The 7,490-nt window shown below is 39.9% G+C and overlaps 1 long non-coding RNA gene across 1 annotated transcript; it reads left to right on the top strand.

The window, feature by feature from the left end:
• The first annotated feature begins 2,640 nt into the window (after positions 1-2,640).
• On the top strand, positions 2,641-6,502 carry LOC112654123 (uncharacterized). Its single transcript, XR_003132757.2, has 2 exons — positions 2,641-2,854; positions 6,280-6,502. It is a non-coding gene; the product is annotated as an uncharacterized LOC112654123 (long non-coding RNA).
• Positions 6,503-7,490: the final 988 nt, after the last annotated feature.

The raw sequence follows: 7,490 nt of genomic DNA, 5'->3' as shown, positions 1-7,490 counted from the left end.
CTCTATGGCCTCAGTTAACTCTCAGAGCCTCAGTTTACTCATCAGCAAAATGGGAATTCAAAATTTCTGTGGGATGAATTGCAGTAAAAATCAAATGAGTTATGCATGCAAGATAATTTTTAAACAAGTAGAACCTGATAAAACCCCAAGGGCTCATAGTTTTATTAAAACATTATTCTTCCTAGGTTGGAAACCCTCCGTATGCCTGGAGTTGGTTAGCAGATAATAAAAGAGATAATGCCACTGTTTTGTTTCCCAAATAAGCCACCTTAAACGTAAAACACCATTAAATCATAAAAGAATAAATTCATTTCCTCAATTATCACCATTATCCCCTTAATCCTATTCTACTGTTCTCTACCTAAACTTGTGGTTCGCTCATAATTTTATCTTACCAGAGGATTAGATAACAAGTAGCTCACAGGGACGGCGTTTAGAAGAGGAAAACAGCAAACCCCCTCTCCTCTTTGCCTTCCAAGTAAGGGAGAGAAATGTCTCAAAGCAAAGAAAATGTGTTTTATGAAAGATTAAATGCAGGCTTCCAAGAAGCAGCCTTCATACCCTCGTTAAAATACTATCAAACTTTGCTATTGACCAGCTAGCTGTCTGTTGCATGTGAACTTAAAAATATATTCATTATGGAGATATAATTTTGCTCAAGCTAAAGAAGCATCATGGGTTCGGGAATTGTTTTCTGAGTGGGATTATTAAAGGGTTTGGGGCCTAAAGGTGTATGTCTATTTTAAAAAGAAATTTTCTGATTGCAGATAACTTCTCAATTTGATTTAGTGTCGAACGATAGTGATGGGGTTGATAAGTGAGCGTTCATCGGTAATTCATCTTGTGCTGGTAGAAATTTACAGCAAAGCAGTGCTTTCCCAACAGTGACAAGCCCTATTAATCTTCTTCAGACACATTTCAATAGGTGTCCCCATCTGTGGCCAACATCTAAACACTCTGGCATCACCGGCGACTTGAAGACACCTTCATTTCAAGTTACACTACTGAAAATGTGATACTAGATTGTACTCTGTTTTTTAACCTAATTCTCTCTCTTCATTCAATTAGCCTTTCTTGCCTGGATTTTCTGCTCATGTGTAACATCATTTCCCAGGGAGAGCTCTCAAAGATTTGGTTTCTTAGAGATGCACAATCTCCTCCAAGGTTAACAACCAACAACTTTTTTACAAATTAAAATTGCATAGATTCCAATTCTGACAGTCACTGGCCTCTGATTGCATATGTCCTTAGAAAGTAGAACCTGCTCAAAGAAAGACCGCCTATGCATTTGAGAGGGCTTAGCCAAAGGGGAAGTCTATAAAATCCATTCGCGTTCATATTTGGAATTCAAATATCCTGAACTATGATGTTTAATTTCAGTGCAGGAGGATGCTGAGGATGCTGAGGCAATTAAGAAAAGGGGGTGATGGAAATGCAGCCCCGCGTTCAAATAGCCACATTTACTCAGCAGATTCAGTTCATAGGATAAAACCCCTCTCCTGGTCCTTTGCTTCTGCTGGGGGACCTCTGGTTAGAGAAAGAAATACAATAATCACTTTAGGGATAGATTATTTCGCCTAAATTGCCTTTATTCTACAGGCAACTTTCACTATCTGGCTGCAAGGCTAGTCCAGGCAAAAAAAAAAAAAAAAAAAAAAGTGCAGGGAGTATTTGATTTTGGATTGCACTTAAGTGCTTTTTTTTTGCGCCATTTTCAACTTCATAATGGGTTTGGTCTTGCAAAGAAATAGGATTTGAACAGCATTTTTCTTGTGCACTTTAGAAACCTTTCAAATGAGAAAACTCCCTGACACATTCTTACTTGAGAAAGGTTAGATATACCTGTATAATGAATGGAATTATTCTTAACTTCATTGAACTTTTTTGTCCATATGTGATCTGAAATACATATCTGTTACGTGTGTGTGTGTGTGAGTGCGAGTATGATAAAGATATGCATTCTCAAAAAAGTCTGCCTCCCTCCCTCCCTCAAATGTTTCTTCCCAATGATCATTTGAGTTTGTTACAGATCTCAATAACCTTATTGTAGGTGGCAAGTTTAAATGTGCCATATTAATAACTTGTTATCCAAGACAAATTAAGTCCTTATGTGTCAAAAGCACCCGGCACTGGATTATCTACAAGACAAGTATTTATTGAATAAATGTTCAGTCCAATTTCATTTTAATGTGACTGACTGTATGTTTCAGCCTCTTAGGCAGAGATAAAAACCCTTAGACCTATAACTGTGTTGCAACATTACACCTAACTTGTCTATTTCTATTATTGTCTCCTAACTTAGAATATGGAAAGAAGGCTTTTTTTTTTTTTTTTTTTTTTTTTGGTTGTTGTTCTGAAGAGCAGGGAGAGAGATAGAAAAATGGCTGGCATTCAGCCTAAAGAGAAATCATTGAAACAAATTAATCCTATGCCGTTTAAATTGACATGGTAATCCATCATCAGAGAAGGCAAACTCTGAAAGCAATCTAGAATCTGCCCTGCTCTTTCACTGGCCCTGAAGGCACAAAGACAGATAGTAAAAGAGTTGGGGGGGGGGGGTGTGTGGCAGGATCATAAAAGTTAGGAATGACTTCAAAAATAATAAAATTGATTATATCAGCTCCCACTGTCCAGCCCCTGAAAACCTCCTTTGGAAAGGAGAGGTTAACTTTCAACAGTTGCTTTCAAAGTTTGCTTCTAAGTGGTAGGTCATCCACCGTGGAGCTCCGACACTGTGCCTCCTTCTCCAGGCTGCCAGGCTGCTGACTAGTGTAACCGCTGCCTGCCGCGTTTAAAAAGTAGACCGAAGCTCTCTGGCAGGACCCACAGTTACACAGAGACTTTCCCTACAGTGGTAAGGGGCTTCTTAGGTGGGGTTTAGGATTGGGGTTTTGGTCTTGTGTTCTGTTGTTGTTGTTTTGGGCGGGGGGGGGGGGGGGGGGGGGGGGATGGGGAGGAGTGGCAGGGAATCTTTTCTTTTCTTTTTTTCTCCTATAATCATCTTGTTTTGCACTCTAATGAAAACGCATGTTATTGTAATTTTTAAAAGTATAACTTTCCTAACAGCTTTAAAAACTGAGGCAAGCCACAATGCCCTGGTTCTTATTTGTGTCTTTTATTTTGGAGGCTGATTTTTCAAATCTTCCTTTACTTCAAAAAGCCTGTGATGCTATGTTGTTAAAGTTTGCTTAAAATTCATAAATTCTTTATAAAACCAAAGTGTCACATGCTGGTTGATAGTTAAGATGAAAAAAACCCTAAGAGCTCCATTGTAAAAACAGTGTGCCTGTATTTTCAACACACAGAATCCTGTTGTTGGGGTTTTGTTTCCTCTTTAGTGTATTTATTTAATGTTTTTATTTTTGTTTTTGTTTTTTGGGGGGACACAGGAGGGTTTCAGAGCCTCACCTCATTATTGCCCAGATATATAAACTTGAACACAGAAATAAATATTATTTTTAATAATGCATTAGACTATAAAAGCAAAACAATTTGAAAATTCTTTTTTTAATCTCAAAATCTACTCTGTTAACAATAGACAGTGTGTGAAGACAAAAACCCAGATACCTTAGTGCCAAAGGCAAGAAGGCAGAAGGACAGGAATATAAACCATACCCCACAGCTGCCCTATTTAAATTTATCTAGGATAGAGTTTCTTCGAGTTTATTAAGAAAACTTTATATGTTCCTGAAACTTCAAAGTAAACATCACATCTCTTTCCTATGATCAGAATTTTTATTTACTGGTTTTTAAAAGAGAGTGAATAATTCTTGCATATTGACTAATGCTTTTTAAAGCACAAAAGACAAATTAAATGCATTTCCAGGGTAAATAGGAAGAGAGTTAAAGGCTCTTATATAAAATATTCATCCACAGCCACGTCAGTAACAATGTTAAGAGTTATTAGCAAAGAAGAGTAGGTTTAGATATTTGTAAGTGTGTTTGTTTTAAATAGAATGCCTCTGATTTTGTTTTGTATTTAGAAACAATGTAGGTTTTAGCAAGTATATGATTTTAAAAGCCATTAAATTAACCAATATCATATGAAAAGAATCAATGAGTGAATAAGCATTAAGTCTTGGAGACTGAAAAATAATACTCTTTTAACCCCCACCCCTCCACCCCTTCACCTCCCCTACATCTGACCATGCTGGCTTCCTTCTAATTGCATGGTAATATGGCAACAAAGTATATGCAAAATGAAAATCTGCATTATAACTTTTAGAGTCAATAAATAAGCGATTAACATACATTCTGCACAGAAACAGAGTTGCCCAATTTTTTACTTCCCCCTGAAATATGATATGATGTGGCCCTGTCAAGAAATACCCAATGTGACATTTTTCACTGAAGCCAATATCCCCTTCCTTTTATGTTTTCACTTTTGCTTTAAACTGTTTTAAGTGATATCATCTAAATCAATTTACCTCAGTCAAGCACTTCGTAATCTCTTCGATAAGGCTGATTAATTTATTATAAATTGTAATGGACAGATGGGAAAAGTACCTGTCTCCATCCAATATTCAAAATAAAAGGACCAGTGTACTTTTCATTTAAATATTATACTTTGTAAACTCTCAAGATGAAACTTTCTATGGTCATGGAGTTGAATATCATGTTAAATATCCTCCTCTTAATTTTGAACAAGTGTCCTTTATTTTTAATGTGTACCTTCAACGTTTCAAGGAATCACCCTCTTAAGGGGAGAAATGCAGTTGGTAATTAATTAATTAATTAATTATGTTTTCTAAATTCGCACATAATGTTTTCCTATTATGGCAGTGTGTCTTTGTTCATCTACTTCTTTAATTATATGCTTTATGTTGAAACTTTTCTTTCAGCCTTCTAAAAACCAATAGAATGAAAATTAGTCCTTAACTTATTTTTCTTCTTCCAAAATTCACCTTGAGTTTTGTGGCTAAAGGAAATTAAATCAGATAAACCCCCCCTCCTTTGTTGTTCTGTTTGTATTTTATTTAAGTACACTGATGCAGCTAATCAACAATATTAATTTATCTGGATACCTGCCTTACTAACACTTTCACATTTAAGTGACTGGCACTTGATACCATTTGATTAATGCTTTTTTTGACATACCAAAAATGAACTGTCATTTTAAAGATTTCATTATCAGACTCTTGCGAAAAGGGGGAGGAAATGTAGAATTAGATGATCTTTCCTCACTCTGTCCACTTCTAAATAAGAACCAATGTCCCCATGGCTTTAGATGTCTTTAGAACTTTCTCATCAGGAATCTCCTTGCACTGTAACATTAAAAGCACGTATAGCCCACATGAGACTTGGTTACAGGGGCAGCAAACCTATCTGTATCTAGAACCTACTCTCTTTTATTTCTTTAATTCATTGAAAAGTAACATAGAGGATCATGTTGTCGAATCTTAAATATATATTAGGCAAAAGATGCTCACCTTTTGTTTAAATGCCCTGCCAAAGCTACCAAAATGAAAATTGACGTTTTTACTTTGAAGTGTCTTTTTATGATTCTGCAAGGCACAATAGCTTTACCATTACTAACTTGCTTCAGCTTGTATTTCAACAATAGTGATTCCAAGGAGCTCATTCAAAACTCTTTTTTTGCGCTGCTTTCTGCCAGACCCCTGGCATGTACACATGAGTGACAGCCTCTATCTAGTGCTTGAGTATATGAACCTTTAATCCATCATGGAACTTCTAACACCATAAGAATATATACACACCCATGCGCATACACCTTCATGCACATAACTATTATATAACTACCCATTAAAATGCCACCAGGTTTAAAGCCAGCAGAATGAATATTTTCCTAATCTCATCCAGATTTTATGGCTATAATTTGGCTACTGGCAAGATTCTAAATTAGCTTTTACTTAAATGAGAGAAGGTAAAATATTTAGTGGATTTTTTTGGCTTTTAAAACCCCCTCCCACAATAATCTACTGTTGTAGACATGTTAGAATTTTTTTAAGTGAACTGGGTGGTCAGTTAAATGGAAGAAAATATTTCACTACATTATGTTTTCTTATTCCCTAAAGTCCACCTCCATGGAGTGAGCTTTCTTGATGGATGAGACTGTTGTCTCTCTGAATGGAAACCTGCTTTCCTAAGAAGGATGGGGGTGGGGGAGACCAGTGAAGGACGGCAAGCTCTAAATCCCTGAGACTAGAATATTCCCTCCCTCCATCCCCCCTCCTTTCCTTCCTCCCTGCCTTCCTTCCTTCCTCTCTTCTTCCTTCCTTCCTTCCCCTTTCTTTCTTCCTTCTTTGCTACCGCCCCTAGTTAACCTTCGCTCTGGCCAAGACCAAGAAGGGCTAATGGAGACCGGACTCCTGACAGCCTCCAGATCAGTGAGACGCCAGAGCTGCCAACACAGGAATTAGAGGATTACCAAGGAAGGAATTCGAGGCACCAGTCGCCTCACACCTGAACACATCGCTCCAATCCATTAGGATTCATCTTAAAAAATAATAATAATAAAAAGTAACCCTTCTGGAAAACTGTTCATTGGATCTGAAGTTATATTTCCTGGTGCCCTGGGGGCCAAGCAGGGCAACCTCAACTGAATTCCTCAAGCTGTCAAGAAAATCGTGCATGGGGGGGGGGGGGGGTGGAGGAGGAGGAATGAATGAATGAATGAATGAATAAATAAATAAATAAATTCCTCAGCTTCTTCAGAAAGAGCAGATTTTTAAGAGAAGGTCAGGTGCTGGAAAAGGAAGAAGAAACCAAAGAAATTCTCCCCTTTCGTCACCTTCCGCCTCTCCTTTTCCCCCCAAAATTAGTGTCCTCTTGATTATTTGCAGCTGTGTCGAACCTCGAGGTCTGCTCACAGGAGCCAGCGAGGCTCCTGCTTCTAGAAGTGAAAAGCCATTTTCACGCCAGGACTTTGCTGCTTGAGTTTGGGAACAAGGTTTCCTCTCCCTCCCAGCAAACTGCGCCCCCTCCACCAGCCGCCCCAAAGCCTTGCTGACTTCGGCGAACCCTGCGAGCCTTCGCCCCTGTGCCACTTGGGGCTCCTGCACCCAGCCCTGGGGCCACAGACCGGTTTCCGGGGCTGGAGTGTGGCTCCATACCCCCCAGAAGGGAATTTCCCGCCCTGGGGGCTTCGCCGGTGGACGTCACCCTGCCCCTGCCCTCGTCCTCGTCAGCCTCAGACTTCCTCACACCTGCCCAGGAGCCCCGAACCTGGAATCCACCAGCCCTGTGGTCCGCAGCGGGTTCCGCCACCCGGCGGCCGCCCTAGACACTGGGTGGGTGGGAGGGACAGGCAGCCAGCGGGGCTGGGCCGCTGCGTCCTCTCTCGGAACATCAAAAGAGCAAGGGGACAGAGCTATATCAAGGAGAAAGTTCGAGGATGCTGCGGGTCGCGGCTGGGGCGGAAAAATGCAACCCGTCTGGGTCACACCTTCATTCCAGGAGATCGCCTGCGGAGACCGCGCCGTGGGGGAACCCGCCAGCGTCCCCGCGCCGGGCCTGCCCTCCGCTCCAGT

This window comes from Canis lupus, chromosome 3, assembly GCF_003254725.2.
Source record: "Canis lupus dingo isolate Sandy chromosome 3, ASM325472v2, whole genome shotgun sequence".
In the NCBI taxonomy this organism is placed as follows: domain Eukaryota; kingdom Metazoa; phylum Chordata; class Mammalia; order Carnivora; family Canidae; genus Canis; species Canis lupus.
The sequence above is the reverse complement of the archived record's forward strand: the minus strand, read 5'-3'. Positions and strand labels throughout refer to the sequence as shown.